Source organism: Equus przewalskii, chromosome 25 (assembly GCF_037783145.1).
Source record: "Equus przewalskii isolate Varuska chromosome 25, EquPr2, whole genome shotgun sequence".
Lineage (NCBI taxonomy): Eukaryota > Metazoa > Chordata > Mammalia > Perissodactyla > Equidae > Equus > Equus przewalskii.
The window spans coordinates 31,402,824-31,422,570 of NC_091855.1; the positions used below are offsets into that span (position 1 = coordinate 31,402,824).

At 43.5% G+C, this 19,747-nt stretch overlaps 1 protein-coding gene across 3 annotated transcripts in view; it reads left to right on the forward strand.

Annotated features, from left to right (window-relative positions):
* The window catches only part of GPR65 (G protein-coupled receptor 65), a 101,745-nt gene extending 96,681 nt beyond the window's left edge, over window positions 1-5,064 (forward strand). For 2 of the 3 annotated variants that reach the window (XM_070593697.1, XM_070593698.1), the window contains one exon: window positions 4,683-4,803. The gene's annotated coding sequence lies outside the window, so the exon portion shown is untranslated. Of the gene's footprint in view, window positions 1-4,682 lie in introns of all 3 variants that reach the window. The other variant, XM_070593699.1, reaches the window with a different exon arrangement.
* Window positions 5,065-19,747: the final 14,683 nt, after the last annotated feature.

Sequence of the window (19,747 nt, forward strand, 5' to 3'; positions counted from 1 at the left end):
AAACAATTTAAAATATTGTGTTAGTAATAAGAAATGTGACTAGCTCCAGAGAAAAGTCAGAAATGAACAAAGTCAGATTTTAGGGTTTGGGTTTGAAATTAAGGAAAAGACCTTATGAACTAAATTTGGGTGTTAGGAGCTGTCTTGTTCCAAAACAAAAGGCAACTTAAACATAGCCTTCCAGAAAGGCTCCAATTCCCTCTGGCCTTAAATCCTTAACAATGTATTGGGCTTTGAGCCTCAAGTTTAGTTGGAAGTCCATGGCCGTGGTACAAAGAGAACCCTGAATCCCTCACTTCTGAAACCCTGCTCATCTGTTTCTCCTGCCTCTGCCTCTGCCTCTGCAAAGAAGAAGTATGACTAAAGCAATGTTTAGTCATCTACGGAAGAAAAGACTATCAAAGAACACCTTAAATAAATCCTTGGGGACCTGAGCAATGCCTTGGTATTCTTTGGAAAATATTCTCTTGAGACGTTAATATGGAACTGCCAGCATTCAACCAAAGAAAATTATCTTCAAGTTGAGATACAGTCAAGTGGAGCAATTTGTGGGAAAGGAAGAGACCCAACCAGGACCATTAATGTAAATGATTATTGATCTGTCATTCATGAAGGAAGCTATTGAGGCTTCCTGATTTGTTCTTGGTCTGCACTTAATTGTAAGGCTCCTAAAGTGAACTCTGAGAAGAAAGAAAATGCTCATGGAATGGATGAGACAAAAACTTGCCCACTCTTGATTCTTAGTATAAATACAGATAATGAATGCATGTTTCTGAATTCTTCTTGGGGCTTTCAAGTGGAAAGTGTCAGAAAAGTTCCCAAAGAAGTCTTTGGCTTTTGGCTGTCCACAAGAGTTCAGTTTGATCTTTTTGACCCTTCAAAGTGAGTCTTTCCTGCGGAGAAAGCAGGCTCAGCAAGAGGGAGCCACATGGCTCCATGGAGAAGGGCTGAAAACTCTCTTGGAAAAAAATCCAGCCAGAGCCCAAAGAACCCCTAGCTTTGGAAAGGACGGGATAGTCTGGAATAAGTCTCCTCCGTGATACTCTTGCCTCAGAAAGCATTATACTTCTGTTCCCTTCAGGTAAATTCTTGCCTACCCTTAAATATCTGGAGTGGAGATAGACATTTTGTGCCTGGAACTACCTCTCTCCTGGTAGGTCTTCAGAATAAAGCCAATATAGCTATGAAAAGTAAGCAAAGCTGCATTGATACATCGGGAATGCAGACTTTTATCAGGTTTGTACAGGGTTTAACTGGGCATGATACAATCAAGAAATGGTTTTGTTTTCTCCCACCAATGCCTAGGAAATATTACATCACTTTCTAGTCAATTTCAGCCATTAAAAAAAAGTCCCGTCTTCAGGAATTTAAAAATCCAGTCCAAACCCTTCTAAATCAAAACTTTAACATTGCATTCAATTAAAACTTCTTTCTCCACCCAGCTCAGGCTTAAGTTCAGGTTTGGGAATCAGCATCTTGGGTCCTTGTCTGACCTTCTCTCTTTGCAATACCTCCTACCCCACCTCATTCCACCCAATGCTGTCTTGTAGGTTCTCCAGGAACAAGAGAGATGAGAGGGAAAAGATCAAAGAAAGCTGTAGTTAATTGGTGCTGTTTTCAGGGCTCTCTTGGCTCTTGAAGTGCCTCCATCATATAAATACTGGCTTTATTTTGTGGGTGGCAATTATAGGTGTTTTCGGTGTGTTGAAGACCACCTTTGGGCACCATCCCCTAATCCAAACAATTCTTCCCCTGGCTGAGCACCTATGACCCCAGCCCTATCAGCTGCTGCCCCGGTAGTATAACTCTGAGGACCCCTGACCCCAGCAGATAGCCTTCTTAGACAGGATTCTGTCAAGACAACTTGAATCTTGATCCTTTTACACATTTTTTGCCTGAGGCCTTGGGGACACATTCTTGCCCCTCAAAACGGTGCAAGTGCAGCTTGCCCAGCCACTGAGCTTGCTCTTCTTTCCCTACTGTTGTGAGCTGCCCCAGCCAGCCTCCCACTTGGCTTCTCCAGGGGACACCCTTCAAGCTTTCTAGAGAACTCTGTGCTCATACAGGCAAACTAATGAGTTTCTGAACCCCAGCTGGTATTCAGCCAAGGAATGTGACATGATCACCCCTTTCTAGCAGACGACACCAGAATCTATGAGAAGTTCTGGTGGCTTAATTGGGTCCTCTTCATTTGGCTAATGGATGAGAGCAAAAAGAAGCAACATCTTCTCCTCTTTTCCCTTCCCCAAGGAGGAGATCCACAGCTGGGTTTACATGTACAAATTCCCATCAAAATAATTCACCCAATACATTCCAGTCTTCCAATTTATAAGATAGAACCTGGTTGAGTGGTGCAGGTGTTCGAAGGACAAGTCTGGCTCATTTTTTGGTAAGTTCTGAATGAAAGTGAAGTCATGTATTTATTTAGTCCATTGCCCTCAACTTTAAGGCTTCGGCAGAAATTCCAGTGCAGAGAGAAAAGTCTCTTTTCAGAGGCCATTACACAGATTCTACCTCTACCAGGATAAAAAAGTCACAAGATGAGGTGACAGGGTGAGCTGTCTGCTTCAAACAGTCATCTCCTCATCTCTAGTGGACTTCTCTTTGGCTAATGCCAAGGAGTCCTTAGCACTGACCCTCCACTCAAAGTCATGTGTCTAGCCCTATGTACTTTGATCCCTCTACAAGAGGTTGGGTATCCATTCCCCAAAGGAACACCAACCAATTTTTGAGGGGCCTTCAGATACTGAATGAGTCTTCAAGCCTTTACTTCCATATAGTATTGAAGCATCACATTATGAAAACTGGCTATGTACATACAACAAATTGAAAATCCTTAGCTAGCAGCACGTTAGCTCATTAAACATGAAACATTTCTTCTAACCCCCAAGAATACCATCATAAGTAGCCGACCTAAGGCACACCAAAAAATAAGAGATAATGTGGAACCTTGTGAATAGCATTCACTCTCAGTTACTCCCGGGTGATTGATTGAGAGGAAAATGTTCATCTTATCCAGGTTTAGTTTAGGCCTGACTCACCTGCTCCTTGTGTTGGTGTGACATCAAGGAATAAAATCTAACTTAACATCACTCCCCAAAAGAGAAGTAGACAGTTAACCTGCTAAGGAGAAAGCCACATAGCGCATGCTAAATCCAAATATAGATTGTTTCCAGAAATTCTGTTACATTAAATTGTCTGTGGGTAATATAGTGAATCTGATAAGAAAAACCAAAGCATGCACATGCTTGAATTTTTTTACACATCAAAGCTATTGAAAGTTAGAGTGATGGTGATATACCATAACCATAGTATAAGGCAAGTTTGACCTTTTCTCTTTCTGAGTTACCAGCACTAATAAAACAAGTGACCATATGAATTGTCAACTGGGGTCCATTCTAGACACTCAGACAAGTAACAGGGACCATGAGAAGGATGTGGTGAGTAGAGGAGAGACAGGTAATCCTCAGCCAGGGCATTGCACAAGGACACATTCTAGTCTGAGCTGGCTCTCTGGTATCAGTGCTAGAAAGCAAGAGGAGAATCAGCTGAAAGGGCAGGACACTCAGGCTGGGCCCACCATCACCCAGTGCATCCAGGGCGGCCAGCTCCATTGGTCATCTGCCTGGTGACCAATCAAGGCAAGCCATTCACACTCCAGCTCTGTGCATTGTGCTCACTCAGGCACCCTCCTGGGCACATCGTTCCCGTGAACTCCAGAAGGAACCCTGGCCTTGTCTCCCTTTCCAGCCCACTCTTGTTCCCGGGGCTTCACATGTCAATGTGTTTTCCACAGTCAGGCCTTTTAAGAAAGGCTTTTAAAGGCTCAAATTTACTGGCACCCAGTTTGGGTGATCCAGTCAATTCCCCCCTCACCAACCTATCCTCCTCCCATTGAGTGCTGTCACAACTGAGACTGTTCCCATCTGAGAGTGTCACCTCTGACTTATTCACATCCTTTAAAATGCTATTCCTTTCCCTATTCTATTCTGAGCTAGGTAGAGCAGATGCTCAACATATTGAACAACTGGTATAGGTATAGGCACCAACCAATCAGAACGGATTCCAGCAGTAAACAATCAGCACAGAAGGGCTAGTCCACACCTGCTGAATATGGACCCCGAAGTAAGGATGAAGAAACTTAGGCCTGTGTTTGGGACCAATGGCTTTTCTTCCATTGTTATCCCCAGTGTTCTTCAAGAGCCCCACGACTATCTACTGGTAGAGCTGGTTTGACCAATCACATCATTCACAGTGGTGAAAGCCTTGTCTACATGGAAACAAAAGGTGTCATGCCTATATTTTTTGTTTTTTTGGGTTAGGGGGTTGTTGGGTCTTTTGACATTTAGGTAATATCTCTGCATAAATAAACATCTCCACACCTAGGAATTTCAACAAGTATATTTTTCTGAAACAACTTCCTTTCCAAAGATAAGCCCTTTCCATGTTGCGATCATACCGTGAGTTACTAGGAAGCCCCAAGGAAACCCGTCACTCTGAATTGAGACTTCCTCTACACTCAGGGGGTCAGAAAGAACTACACAGGCCCTCAGAATTGTCCTCCTTTACCGCCCTGATGGGGCGGCCAGCTGTTTTATTCCTCTTCAAATGAGATAGACTAATTGGCAGCTGACAGAGAAGCTACATCAAATAAAGACTCCCAAATATCAATTCTATTTTAGCAGGCAAAGACAGAAGCCATGATTAAGACACCAGCCATTTCCTGGAAATAAAAGCCCACCAGGAGGTGCTTGAGAGTCCAAAGGATCATCAACACCAGCTGGCAACTAATCTCCGGGGAACACTCTTCTTCAAGTGTCTCTGTTACAGGCTAAATATACCCTACATATAATTTAAATATAGACGTGCTATCTATGCTTCACATTCCCTGGGGCTGCCAGCAGAAGACAAGGATCAGCCCAGCAACACTCGGCTTTGCAGGGCATCCATCGAGAAAAGGTACTGACTCTTTCACTTCATCAGCATCCCATATGTGCTGAATTGGTCTGGACTCCATGTATTTAAAAAAACACTAATTTTTCTTCCCTAAAAAAAAAAAGAAAAGGTTCATGAATTTCTTGAATATTTTCCTACTACTGAATTGGTATAGCAAAACATGTTTAAATCAGGGCAGTCATATTAGCTGCAAAACTGCAGTGATCAATCGCCCTATTTTTACCATAATGTTTTAAGCACTTTTGAATCTTTGGACTGAAATATGTATATGCACACATATTTAGTCAAAGTAGTCAAATAATCCAAAAGACCAAGGCATTGGCAGCAGTGGAGAGAAATTTATTGCTAGGGCTGTAGGGTGACATGGCCTTACCAGAGGCTGAGGGCCCTTAAAAATCATTTAATTTAGCATTTTGTGGGCATCTTTGGGGTATAATAAGGCCTGTCCAGTTTGAAAGGAAAGCTATTGGATCAGTTAAAGAATAAAAGTGAAAGTGTTCACATGACAAGAGGATTAGGCATGGTTTTCATTTTTTGGAAAACACTAAGTGCGTAATCTGAGGCTGGTAGGGAAATGGCCACACGAAGCAAGAAATGGGGATGAAGCCCACCACCACTGGAGTCTCAGAACATGAAGAGAAATGCCATTTCAGACATGCTGTATTTGAAGCAGTGGGCTGAATTTCATGCAGACTTCAAGAACCTGATGCTGCTCTTAACAAGCTGTTTGTTCCTTGGTGCTTAGAAAATGTATCCCTGGTCTTATAAGAAAAGGTCTGGCACTGAGTTTTAAGTCTCACCCAGAAGCAGTTATTATTCCTCAGACTCTCTCTTCCTTGTTAAGTTACTCAAGTAGGCCAAGTATACAATACTGTGCTCTGAATATTTACATCTGCCTCTGGCAGAGATTTAACTTTGGCTTTGAGAGAGAGCATGGATGAAGCTGTAACCAAGGGCACAATGTGGATCAGAGACAGATTTGGCCAAGCTGTGGTCCAGGACCAAGTGCCTTGGAGGGGCAGGAATATAGAGGCGGATCAAAGAGCAGACAGGATCAGAAACCAAGGCTTAGTTCTCTTAAGTCAAGGCTCTGGATCTAGGTCTCAGGCCAGGGCCAGACCACAAAATGCAAAAGGTACAGGTAGAAATGGACTCCCTGAATGAAGTGGGTCTGGGAGAATCAAGATAAAGTCAGACAACTGGGGATCCAAAGATAGCTGACTGGTTTCATCATCTCCTAGGAGGAGTCCTGAACAGAGGCTTGCAGCAAGGGTCAGGGACAGCCTTGTGTCAGATGGACAGAGGGTTTGCCACTGATCCAAGTTTGATTGGGTAACCCCTGACAAGTCTTGCTTTTTCTCCTGCTCAACTTTATTATCAATCTCCACAACAACATTAAGCATCCATTTGTACGTGACTGTTTTCAGACAGCCCAGCTATCAATCAGAAAACCTCCCAGCTTAACAGAACATTAGTGTAAATAATCTCTCAGTACATCTAGACTCCCACCCCAGCTCTCCATTTTCCCTGTCACAACTGGGCTATCCAAGGCCAGCACCTTACACTAGTCTAGTTCCAAACCAAGCCTGGCCTGAGGAAGGAAACCATTGTGTTGCTTCAGCTCTCCCTCTTGCCCCTTCCAACCCCACCACCCATCTGGTAGGGCTTAGCTTTAGGTTACCTGCCTGTAGAATGACAGGGGAGTGGTGCCCACCCATGGTGGCTAGGAGACAGCCATGTGCCTGGATCCACCCTAGTGGCCATCCCAACCTCTAAGTCCCAAGACTGATACCTGAGCTCCCACACATTCCCTGAGGGCAGTTCACTACCTCTTGGGTGACCATTCTCGTAACAAGGCAATCAGGGCTCCTGCACTTTGTGCTTCCCAAACCCAGATGATCTGTGTGTGCCCCAGGTCAGAGAACTGGGTTGGTGCCTTGTACCCTGTGCTCCAAGGTCCTGTTGGATTCTCCAGATTTGTTACTGTGATTTTCCATTCCCCTAATGGACAGAAGCCCTGGCCCTAATCACAGCCAAGTGAAGGCTGTGCAACCCAGCAGTGAGTGCTCTCTGCTGGAAAGTTGATCTCCACTCCATTCTCCCACCACTCCCTGGGGCCAGATTCAGATCTAGAGCAGAAAACCCCTACTTCATAGGCCTTTCCTGACTCTTTCCACTCCAGCAAGGGGAGGGGCCTCGCCTCTAGGTTACAGAGCCCCCAAATAGTTTATCCCTAGGATAGCACTTTCACATTCTGTTGTAATTCTGTTTCAACTTGACTGCCTTGTTTATCTAGTAGGCTGTGACCTCCTTGAAGGCAGGGATAAAATTCTGACCATTTCTATATAGCCTTGGTGCAAATACGGTGCCCAGCACAGAGAAGGAATAAAATATACATCAATTGAAAGAATTTTGGATGGATGAATGAGAAAATGAGCTTTCTCATCAACAATAGCCAGTTTACCTGGACTTCTCAGTATCCCCTGAATTTCCATGACCTAAGGCCAACTTCATGATGAGAGCTTGCTGGGCCTCTGAGGAAAGCTGAGCAGCTCTGCCCACCTAGCCAAACCTCAGCTGTGGGGATCTGTTGCTGGCCTTAGTACCCCGGAATCTATACCACCCTGGTGGTGATGTTAGTGGTAGGAAGTCTAGCGCCACCCCAGCCCTACTGACCACTCCCTACTTTGACCACATCTCACAGAAAGTCAATTGTCTGGTTGCACTAACAAATTCTGATATGTAATATGGGACCTTTTTAAGTGATGGTATAGACTGGTAGCAATCTTAGAATGGCATTGACACGTGTCCCCTTAAATAATATTCCAATAACAACTGTCTCCTGTTTCAGAAACAATTGAGTTCACAAGCCATGGAAGAGAAGAGAGAAAGCACAAGGAGGGGCATTTTATAATTTCTCCAAATAACAAGCGCCAGAAACCTCTTACAATTCTTAGTCACAGAACACCAACAACAAGCAGAAAATTTGCACTTAAACGTGACTGTAGACAGGTATTGGAGTATTGCATTTTGTCCCAGCACTTCACTAGAGTAAACAAATAATCAAGGGACTTAGTTCAGGAGAGCCCATTCCATTGGGGGGAGATTTGGAGGGGCACCAGGGTCAGGGTATGGACCCCTCCATGCTGGGCTTTCCAGAACAGTGCCAATTTCAAATATTCAGTCCTGTTGTACAATCAAACAATATATCTACACTTTCTCATCCAAACTGCATCTCCTCACACATAGGAATCCATGTGTCCTGATTTGAGGGTCGGAAAAAAATGGTACCCATTGATAGATCCCAGTAGAGATGTCCTCTAAATTGGGTCTTTTATAGCTAGAGCTGTACATTCTATGTAAAATCCTTCACTAGATAGATCAAAAGGGAGTTTCTCAAGCTTTTCTGAGAATCCCCAGAGAGTTACCCTCTGGCAGAAGTGGGGAGAGTGTGAAAGCAGAAGTCTCTAGAAAGTACCTATATTAGCAGAAGGTAGGCAGAGAATGTATGCCGTGGGACAAGACTGACCCAATGGGACAAGAAACTGGAAGAGACTCTGGGCATTGGAAAACTGCAATCAATGACAATTCAAATGGGGCTGCCTTCTAGGGTCACTAAAAGCTTCTTTTCCATCAATTGGGTCAAATTATTTCAAGAACAAGTACAAAACTGCCCAATAGGTTGTATCCACAGAGTCTGTGAATTGGGTCCTCCAGGCACCCAGGACTCTAAGAGCACTGTTGAGAAAGGTGAGACTCCCCTGGCTCTCCCTTTATTGAGCACTCTTCAAAGTCCTTGCTCTGGGCATTATCTGTTTTATTGGAGTTCATCAATCATTCCTAGTCATGAATTTGGTACATTTATCATTCTGGGTATGTGTGTTTTTTTCCAGAAGTGCTCCTCTCAGCTTTGTAGTCTTTCCTAATTCATGCAGAAGCCACAGGGCCAGGTAAGAGGCAATCCTCCTTCCATCCATTTTGCTGGAGTTCACCCTGCTGGTAAGGCCATACCAGCCACCACTCCCTAAGACTTCTCCAATCCCCATTCACTACACAGCTAGCACATCTCCAACCCTAGCATCCAACAGGTATCACAGTTTTTGAGTAGCTATTAAAGGCATCTATCCGTCCATTGTCCTCCAGCCACAGTGCAGTGGACAGATGGCATGCATTCTAGGGAAAAAAAAATAGAATCTTGCTACAGGTCCGACAAACAACAAACTCAGTCGTCTCATAAATGGGAAGCTCACACAGATCGCAGCATTCCCCCACCCAGAACATCCCTTCTGACATAAGCTCAGTCACATCCCAATATTCCCGTCCTCACTTTGGCACCTGGTCACTACCTTGCAGGATTCCTAAACACCCTCCAGTGTGCAAAAAAAGTAAAAAGCAGTGGCTCTCAAATCGGGATCCATGGGTTGGCATCAAGGGATCCATGAACATACTGAAATTGTATGCAATGTTTTTTTTTTGTCTTTCTGAAAAAATGACCCACAGCTTTCATCAGCTTTCATCAGGATCATTGACTCAAGTGATATTAAACTCCACTGCTGTAAAGTATATTCCAGTCAAGTAGGCGTCGCTCTCTGGCTCTCCATGGAAAATGGAAAATACACCATGCTGGAGAAGGGAAAGGAGAGTATAAGAGGTTTCGTGTTCTAACTCTTTCTTCCAGCACTGCAAACACTGACACTCTTTGGGGTTCTGTATAACGAAGGCAGCAAAGATCATGTAAATCCTGACTGCAGAGCTGATTCTGTCTCCCCCTTTAGACCATGAGGCTGACATTGCCTACCTTTCACTCAACAAGAGAGTCACGCGTAATCTGCTTTGCTGTTTTGTCAGGGAAGCAGAAAGGGAGAGAGGAGTGAGTGTCTAGAATCACAGGACCTGAGGTTGGGGTCTGGCCATGCAAATCTGAGTCATTGAACTGCAGTCTCTCAGTTTTGATTTGTGCGTCATGAGGACAGCAACAACCACAGTACACTCCAGACATTTCACAACCCCGGTGGGTCCCCAAATGTGTTGACGCATGAATTCTAAAAAATTCAAACTTACACAAATTTGAGTTGACACAGCCCTTCCCAAAGGTCTGGCCTGTGCCTTACTGCTTCAACATCTTATGGTTAAGAAAGCTGGGGCACCAAAAAGTCAAGAGTCCCTTCAAAGATTGACAGAGCCTTTCATCAGCCAGAGACCATTAAAACTCCAAGCAACCTTTTGCCAGACCCCGCAATTGGATGATTTTTCTTACTCTTTATAAACCTAAATAGCTGTGATCCTCCCTGTAAAATTCAGCAAACAATTACTAAACACCTCCTGAATGAGGGGACTATTGGACAATGTGTGCAGTATGAATGAAACGGGAATTTAATGGGAATTGGAGCTTCTAAAGGATCCTGGAAAAGAATAAAGAAGCGCTATACCGATATCCTTCGAATAGTCTAATCTGCGAGCAGCCAGCAACTCCATCCACGTACTTGTTTCTCAGGAAATATATATATAGTTCAATGAACTGATATTGAACAAATAGCATACATGATATTTGCCAAAAAGACAGAGAAGGGAAAAAAATCTCTAACTTAGCTCTGCAATTGATTTTTAGCCATTTGTTCTCCAGAAGGAGTTGGCTTGACAAAAATTCTGTCCCTTCTCAGAGGCTCTGTTCATTAATTCTGCATCATGAAAGGACCATTGTGACCACTCAATTTTAGCCCTTCCTGGGCAATACATGGTAGTTTTCCAGCAGGAGCTATCATTGTCTCCATCTTACTAAACTAAACCAAATTCTGTTTGGGTGGCAATTTAGCAGCCCGTTCACCTTGGAGGTGGGGATGGGAAAGAGGACCTGATTGATGGCAAGTTAAGAAGTAGTAGGAAAAGCGAGGCTACTGCAGAGGAAGGCTGCCTGGAAAGGCAGAGACGGAGGAGGCTACAAGGAAGAAAAGCCAAGCCAAATTCTGAGACAGCCCCTCATTCTTTCCTTTGCTTGCTTAGAAGAGTTATTGTCACTGAGACCTGCCCCCACAGAGCACACACTCTATGTGAGAAGACATTTCAGCCACTAACGATGGAGTAGCAAGGGATACAAGAAGCAGAAAGGAGGCAGTGGTAGGGGTGTGCAACCTGAGGCCTGAAGAATTAGGGGAACCTCTTATAGAAAGGGTCGTAATTACAAAGTGAAGGCTGCTGTGTTTGAAAGCCCATTTTCCTACTTGTCAAGGACTCACCCAGGGTCATGTTGAACTGACGTCTTGAATCATCAGTTTCATGAAATTTCCCAAGTTGTCTACTCAATAAGTAGCATACCCACCACCAAGCCACTCGCCTCTCCCAGGACAAAGGTAGTCAACCCAGTAGAAATCCCCAGATGAGGAATTCACAGGCTCTTCAGGTACTGTCAGAGCTGGGAGTTGGGTGCACACTCCTCCAGCCTCTATCTACTTTTCACTCCATCATACCCACTTTCAACATTGGAGGAAGGAAAACATTTCTGTTTAAAACAATCAGGGATTGCAACTGCTTCCCCTTCTAGGGAAGTAGCATGACCCATCTCCCTGTAGATGGTTCTTCTGTTGAGATCGTCAGTTTGATGGGCCTCTTGGAATGTGAGAGGTGTGACCACTGAGCTAGTCTACATGAGGGTAGATTAAGCCAAAGAAAGCTAAATTGCTTTGCTTAATGAAGCAACCAGAATTTTGGAGCTGTCTGCACATGCCACCAGTGACGCGCCTGGGCTCTTGGAAGAAAGGAGAGAAATGGGGAGGTAGTGAGTTTAGAGGCAATGAAGGACCTAGGGAGAGATGTAGCCTATGAATACGTCCTCATAGCCTGGGAGAACTAGTGAATTTTGTTTCCTCATCTATGCAGTGCTAAACCTCTCAAACCTTCAGATACACAAAGAGAAATAGCTATGTTTCACTCTGGGATGACACAGGCCAAGAAGAGGAGGTAGAAGAAGCCAGGGAAAGTGGAAGAGGGAACTCAGTAGGGTCGGGAAAATGGAGAAAGGAAAGAACTAGAGAAATTCAAGGCTCATGGAACATCCTTGGATGTATATTTGGGATGGCACTGACTCTCTCAGCATCCCAGAATGGGGACTCCAGCTTGGTGACTTTGTTACTGAGAGAGAGAGCAGCCCCTGACCTGGCAAGGCTGGAAGACACAGGCCTGAGTTACAAAAAGATGGAAGTTGACTCATCATCATAGTAAGATGATCCCCTGCCTGACCTTCTCAGTCATCTTCATGTCACCTTGTCTGCCTCCATGAGGTCAACTATCCTCAGGCTTGGCCAGAGGCCTTCTCTGTGTGCTCCATTTTTCTAACACAGAGCTAGTCTCTCGCCATCACTAGCATTTGTCGTGGTACGTTTTTCATCCAGACACACTCACATTCTCACTTCTCTGGAGCACCCCCATCCAGACTATGTGCTTGACTCTCTGGTTCACTTGGAGAATAACTCCCTCTTCTTCCCTTTCTTCTTTCATTCCACTCTCCTAATAGCTCATCAGAACAAGAGCAGAGAACCCCCATGTGCCCCCTATCCGTCTTTCCTGTTCAAAGCAATTTGATTCTCAAGACATTCATTGGCATGAATTTCATCTCTTCCCCCAGACTTATTAAAATGGTGAAAGCACAGAAGATCAATCATAAAATGTCTAATGCTGACTTTCTTTTAGAGTTTGTGGGGGGACGTTGCTGAAACAGTCATCCATCTTCACCATTCTAAGGCTCCATCCCCTACATATTTGACAGGCTGCCTAATGACTGCAGAGAGTGGCATAGGCTCAAAGTCACCAATTCAAGGCAACTTTTATTACTATTTAGCAGGAAATATATACTAGTTTTATTTCTGAAATCTTGATACACACGTTTTTTACCAGCCTACCACAGCTATATTCTGAATTAGTTCCCTAAGACAGTCATTTCTAAATATTCTGATCCATCTAGGCAGGAAAGACCCCACAGGGTTCAGTGCACAACAATAGGTGTCAGGAAAAACTGAAAGCTGCATATTGCTTTACATAAAATTTGATCCTTTCTCCAAAATTCCCCTTTGCTTCCCCCAACCTCACAACCTAGCATGCTGTTTTTCCTTCTGTAGTCTGGAAGCAGTAGCAACATGGGAGCGTTAAAACAAACAAGCAAACACATACTTTCTGGTGTCAAGGAGACAGACTCTACCACTTACTAGCTGTGTATACCCAGGGCAATCCCATCTATTTTCTCTGAGCATCAGTTTCTGCATCTGTAAAATGGAAATAATTATTCTACCTGGCAAAGTTCTTATAAGAATTAAATTATATAATGTATGTCAAGTACCTAGCTGAGTGTCAAGCAAAGAGTGGGTCCTTAATGAAGGTGACTGCACTTCCCTCCACCTCCCTCTCTCCCTCCTTTCAGCCAACCAGACTGCTTCCCTTTATCCTTTGACACAGAGATCATTTCCTAATTTGAGGAAGAGAGCGTCTGGGAATCAGCTTTGTTCTTTTCATCTCCAAAATGTCACATTCAACTCCGTCCTTGGATACCAATGTAAGGAGATGAATTTAGCCCTCCAAATGCCTGACAATCAATAAACAAGCTTATCTTCTAGCAAATGGAAAGTACAGGGATCAGTTCTTCCCTAGCAATACTTTCTGTAGTGCTTGGGTTTCCAGTGAGCTCTAATGTCATCAGAGCTCCCTGGCTTCATACCACCATGAGGCTTTGTCTCAGCTGAGCTACGACATGACCGCCTCCTGCAAGGAGAATAAGAAAACCAAAACACCAAATCGTTTCTTTAGTCATTTGACAGCAGGCCTTCTGGTGGGCAGAGTAAGAATACAGTTTTAGACCTTTGTGAAGCCCTGGGAAAGTTAAGAGGTCATGAAAACTAGAAGAGTGAAGTTGTTCATAGGATCAACCAATCACATGATGAGGAATCCTGGACTAGGTTTTTCTTAGGCAAATATGTCACAAGTTAACATCAACCGAACTGAAAAGAAATGCTCTGTGCTGATAACTCAGATGGATTAATTCAACAAGTACTTATTGAGCACCTGCTTATTCTGGGGCCCTGGGGATATAAAAATGAATCAAACAAGGCTTCCATCCTCCTGGACTTCCTGGGCTCTTAGAGGAGATGAACACATAAGCAAATAAAGACAATGACAGAAATACATCAAGTAGCAGAAAACAGAGTCAGGAAAGGCTTTCCAGAAGAAGAAACTTCTGAGTTCACCCACAAAAGGAGAAAGGGAATTTTCTAAGGGCATAAAAGTGGACAGGTCATTTCAGGCAAAAGGAAAGCAAGTGCAAAATCCCAGCGGGGGAAACAGCAGTACACATTTGGAAAGTGTGAGAACTTTCTTTCGTAAGGCTGAAGCCTGGGAGCCAAGGGGAGCAGCAGGAACCCTGGAGGCTGGGGCACTGGGCAGGAACCAGGCCACAAGGCAGGCTGGCGACTGTGCCCAGGATCAAAGACTTGCTCCCGGAGATGATGGAGAACCACAGAGCAAAGAAGCGATTGGAATCTCCTCCTGCTACTCTAGCAGCAGTGTGAAGAGTGAAGTAAGGGAAGAGTAGGAACCTCTGTGCTAGCTGTCAGGTTCACACTTTAGGAAAGAAAAGGCGGAGAACAAATGCCTGGCGTTGCTCTGCTCTGTAACACCTATGCTGTGGTCTTCAGAAAGGGGGAATCTATTTTCCTGACTAGTCTTCAATTGGAAGAGTTCCTAAAGCAGGTGAGAGGGTGTCCTCAACCTCTAGCTTTGACTGGAAAGCATCCCAAATAATTTGGTTAAACCAACATCTGAATAATTGAGATGGTGCCCATATTATCAAGGTCCACGTGTTACTCATCTACCTCTACGTCGGTCCAATGTGAGTCCAAAGAAATCCACTGAGACGGCACTTGCCTCAATGAGTAGACAGAAGACAGCAGGGAGAGAGGCCTGGCCTGGCCTCCCAAGTGTGCCACGATCAGGTACCTCAAAGGAGTCACTGAACATCTCTAAGTTTAGAAGAGTGGACCAGAGAAATACGAAGCTCTCTTTTATTTCCAAAGTTTATTATCCACCCACATTTGTGTGGGGAAAAGGAGAGCTAGAGAGTGATTTCAAAGCCACAGAAATAGTTCTTATTGGGAAGTGCTATCTGCTAAGAAATGGGGTGGTCGGGCGAGCTGGACAGAGAGAGGAATCCAAGTGCTCTGCTGGAGGGGAGGCACCAGGAAAAGCTTAGATATAAGAGATAGGGAGCATCTTAAATGCAGATGTCAATTTCTTTGCATCCACTGATTTCACTTAAAAGTGGAATATTGACATTGACAAGAAGAGGAGGAGGGTTTGAGGTTGTCAATGCTTAGAAGAGAGAAAAGAATTTCCCTCTCCCTAAACCCAAAGGGCCTCTGGGTTTCTCTCTTCCTCCACTATCTGTAGTGAATTTTCTGCACACTCAACATTAATTCCTCCCCATGCCCTTTCAGGGTGAGGAGGCCCTAGCAATCCATACATTTTTGACAATCCAGCCATCTTGGCAAGGGCTATTCTCCCACTTCCCCACAGCAAGCACTATCAAAGGACTCAACTCGACAGGGTTGCCAAGGAGCCTTGGTCACATGTTCCTGCTCCTATAATGGAGCCTCTGCTGGCAAGGGTAATGAGTTGTACCCATGCCCACCTTCCCCAAAGAAGGTAGAAACTCCTTATGGAAATGTGTGGTCTTATGCAGGTTTGCGTCTGGCAGGATATAGAACTATACCCCTGGCAGCTTACTGGAAACAGAGACCCTCATATCCTGTTGTTCCTTTGCTTTAATATGTTGCATTGGGTAGCTACTATGCACAAGGACTTAGTATAGGCACTATTGGGAACACCAGGAAATAAACGACATGGCCCTGTTTATTAGGGTCATACAATTTAGCTCTATAGATGTTCCATGGGTTATGAAATACCCATGGGCAAATTTCCCCTTACGGGAGTTGTTCCCAAAGGCACTGACTGCAATTTAAGAGATGTGTCAAATTATGCAATGCTCAAGTAGACACAAAGTAGTCTTGAGCATAGATGAAAACCGAGGAGAGAGAGGAGGGAGGAAGGGATGGGAGAGGGAGAGACTTTTGCTTCTAACCCCATGTTTCTGAATCATCTGGATTCTTCCTTCATCAGCTCACATTATTTCTATGTTTTGTGCATCATTCCCTCTCCACCTACCCACATGCATCCTGTTACTGCATTTTCATTGTGATCGGAGGCGACAGTTCAGGTAAAAAGCGTTCGTTTTTTTGAGGACACAGGAAAATATAGAGATCCTAATTCCTCTTGTGACCAGTCACAGCTGATTCAAAATGTTTAAAATCCATTCCCGTCTTATGAGGTCAAAGTGATTTGCGAGGCTTGGGGGCAGCTTCTGTGAAATGAAAGCAAAGGAATATATCCTAAAGGTTTTTTTTGTCAACTTGTGGGAAATCTGACTTGTACGTGGAAAAGGATTATTACTTTAAGTAGGGACGTGTCCATACACACAGGCTTACAGCGAAGTATACACACGTAAACACACAATCAAGTGACTAAAGCATACAGGGAATACCAACCGGCAAATGCTCGTTTGTGGCAGTAAGCTTCATGAGCTGGGAAGTCTGGAAGGCTGCATGGCTGCACGGAGGAGCTGAGTCCTGAGTAATGATGGATGGGATTTCACAAGGGGAAGAAAAAAGGAGGAGGTTCCTACTGGAAAAGGAAGCCCGCCAAGAATTTCTACAGAGCCAGAGGAGCTTGCCTCATGGATATAAATGGACCAAATGGTGAATGGACCATTTGGATGCAAGATTCATGTAGGCAAGCACCGTGAAACACGAGTGATCAGGTAGGGTGGGGCCATGACGTGCAGGGCCAAGTACTTTGCAGTTTCTCCAAGAAGTTAGTAGCCACTTTGCATTCAGTGGGAAAGACTCATTATATCACCTGTGCTTCTGGAAGGTTATCTGGCATATCTTAACAGTCATACAGTCCCCAAATTTCAGAATCACCTATAGACCGTTACCCAAAGTGACGGCAGACAACAAGAGAGGGCAACTCATTTTCACAGACTGAAATTAATTCTTTTTTCCTTGGCTAGTTTCTCTCCCTACCCCATAGTAACTTACAAATTTTGGCTTTGCGTATGTATCCATCAGGCATTTCTAGAGGTAGTTGGGGAGCAGGAGGTTGAAATACCTGAGAATCTTGAGAACAAGAAAACGTCTGGATCCCCAAACTATTTTCAAAAACGATAGATAGAGCCAAGTGTGTGCAAGTATCCTTGTGCAGCCACAGCAAGAGACGAAACCAAGAGAGGAAATTGCCCTTCAGTCCTCTGATTTCCCAGTGGAAATGAAGTTTATCTAGTGAACTTCAATGCTCCTGGAATTAAAGGGCTTTTTTGTTCTTGTCCCCCACTTTAATCAGACCCATAACTATAGTTATCCCAATTTCTTAGAGGATCTAAACTACATAGGGTGCAGTCATTAAAAATCACATAGAAAAGAGTACATACTAATGTGAGAAAATGTAATGCATTACTCAGTGCAAAAGCAGGTAAGAGGATAGTAAAATTTTTGTAAAAACATTATAAATATTATATGCATTTCTATATATCTATAGGTAAATTGGGAGGTGGAGAAGATAAATATAAATCAAAATATTGTTATTTTTGTATAGAGGTGACTGCTGGTGATTTTTTTGTTGCTTTTCTTCCCCTTAACACTACTCAAGTTTAGTATTGAGCATGTATTTTTAAACTAATAAAGAACTGTGTTATTTTTTTAAACTGTATAGGAATTTTGGATGAGACAAGACCAAAGATTAAAGTTTTGATTAGAGATTCCTGAGTCCTTTGCCCTTCTCTTTCTAAGCAATTTGACCTTAGAAAAGGACAAAGGAAATCCCTGGTTGATTTAAACCTGTTACCAGTCCTCCACCACTGCCAATGAGGACATTTTTTAGTGTGTCTCTCTGAGAGAGAAGGAATCCAGCCATTTCCACGAGTGATTAAACTCATCTAGTTAGAGGGGGAGAGAGAGTGATGGACACCCATGAAAGGAACATGGATGTTTTAAAGACACATGATAAGTAATTCAAAATATTTAATCCAAGGTTTTTGTATGCTCTCACATGCCTTCAAACAGTCACCTACAAGAACTAAGTTTATGGCTGCTAAAGTGATGTAGGTTTCATTTAAATGATGGCTCACCTGCTACCTCACCTTCTAAATCAAAAGCAGCTGCAATTAATGCATCTCACCACACTACAACGCAATGAGGAGGAGAAGGGCGTCTTGGCGAAGGGTTGCTCTATTTCCATCCCAGTTCATCACTTCCCCAACCCTCAGTAGGAGAGACCACGGACAGATAATATCCTGCCTGCAGCCAGAATGCCACAAAACACACTAATTTCTCTCAGTGGCTTCCTTGCACTGCCGTCCGAGTCTGTCAATATGTAATAGGAGTTATCAAAACAGGTTTCTGCTTCTTCTTTATTACTTATCCTGAAAAACTCTTTGGCAATTACCATTATTTGGCTGCATTTTGCATTTGTAAATCTTAGGATAGAAACTAGAACTTTCATGCACATTTTCTATCTACGTATTTTTCTTTTCTTGGCACTCTTTGGTAATTACCATTATTTGGCTGCATTTTGCATTTGTAAATCTTAGGATAGAAACTAGAACTTTCATGCACATTTTCTATCTACGTATTTTTCTTTTCTTGGCACTCTTTGGTAATTACCATTATTTGGCTGCATTTTGCATTTGTAAATCTTAGGATAGAAACTAGAACTTTCATGCACATTTTCTATCTACGTATTTTTCTTTTCTTGGCACAGAGTGCCATCTAAGTTCACAAGAGACTGGGACATCAAGCAGATGGGATAAATTCCCACAATGCCAGTACCTCCAACAGTGTTTTCCTTTGTCCTTCTACAGACTCCCAAAGGTCTCCATTTCTCTCCCTCTCTCAATTAAAAAAAAAAAAAAAGAAGCCGCCGCCTCTAAGGTAGTCTAAACTTGGCAGTCAAAGATCAGATAGGATGAAGGATAAAACAGTCTTCAAGCCAATGGACTTGTCTTAACATGCCATCTTAACCGGTGCTTTTTAAACTTTAATATGTGTATGAATTACCTGGGGATCTTGGTAAAATTCAGATCCTTAGGTCTAGTCTAGGGCCTAGGATTTAGGATTTCAAATGAACTCCCACAAGGTGTTCATAATATGACTGATCCACAGTCCGTATTTTAGGTAGCAAGGACATTGACCTTTCTGGCCTTGGCATCTTCTGGATCCCATCAGTTGAGATACTTCATTAAAACCAACTTTGCCTGATGACGATCCAAGATAAGCAAAATTTAATGTGGTGGTAAAGGGCTCACCCCTGACCAAGGAGTATTATAAAAGAAGTCTAGTGCCTTTGTGCCGGAATATTTGGCAAAATGTGGGAGGAAAAGGGAGAAGGAAGGCACAAGAGAGACAGGAAGTGATATATAGCAGGAGGACAATCCAAGGTCCCTCCAGAAGCTCAAAGGGCTTAAAAAAAGCAGCATAGTACATTGTTTATTGAAGCCAAAAAAATAAGTAAATAAAAACCAGGCACCAAAACAACTCCAGAAACAGAACCAGAACAAAACTGAAACAGAGCTATTGATTTTCTTAACTACTTTCTCTTGGAATCCAAAATGCTGGGAAAAGAGGAAAAATTTTCAGGAAGAGAAAAGGGGCTCATGCTGCCAGTGCCTCTGTAGGTTAACTTGCTGCTGCTGAAGGCATCAGGA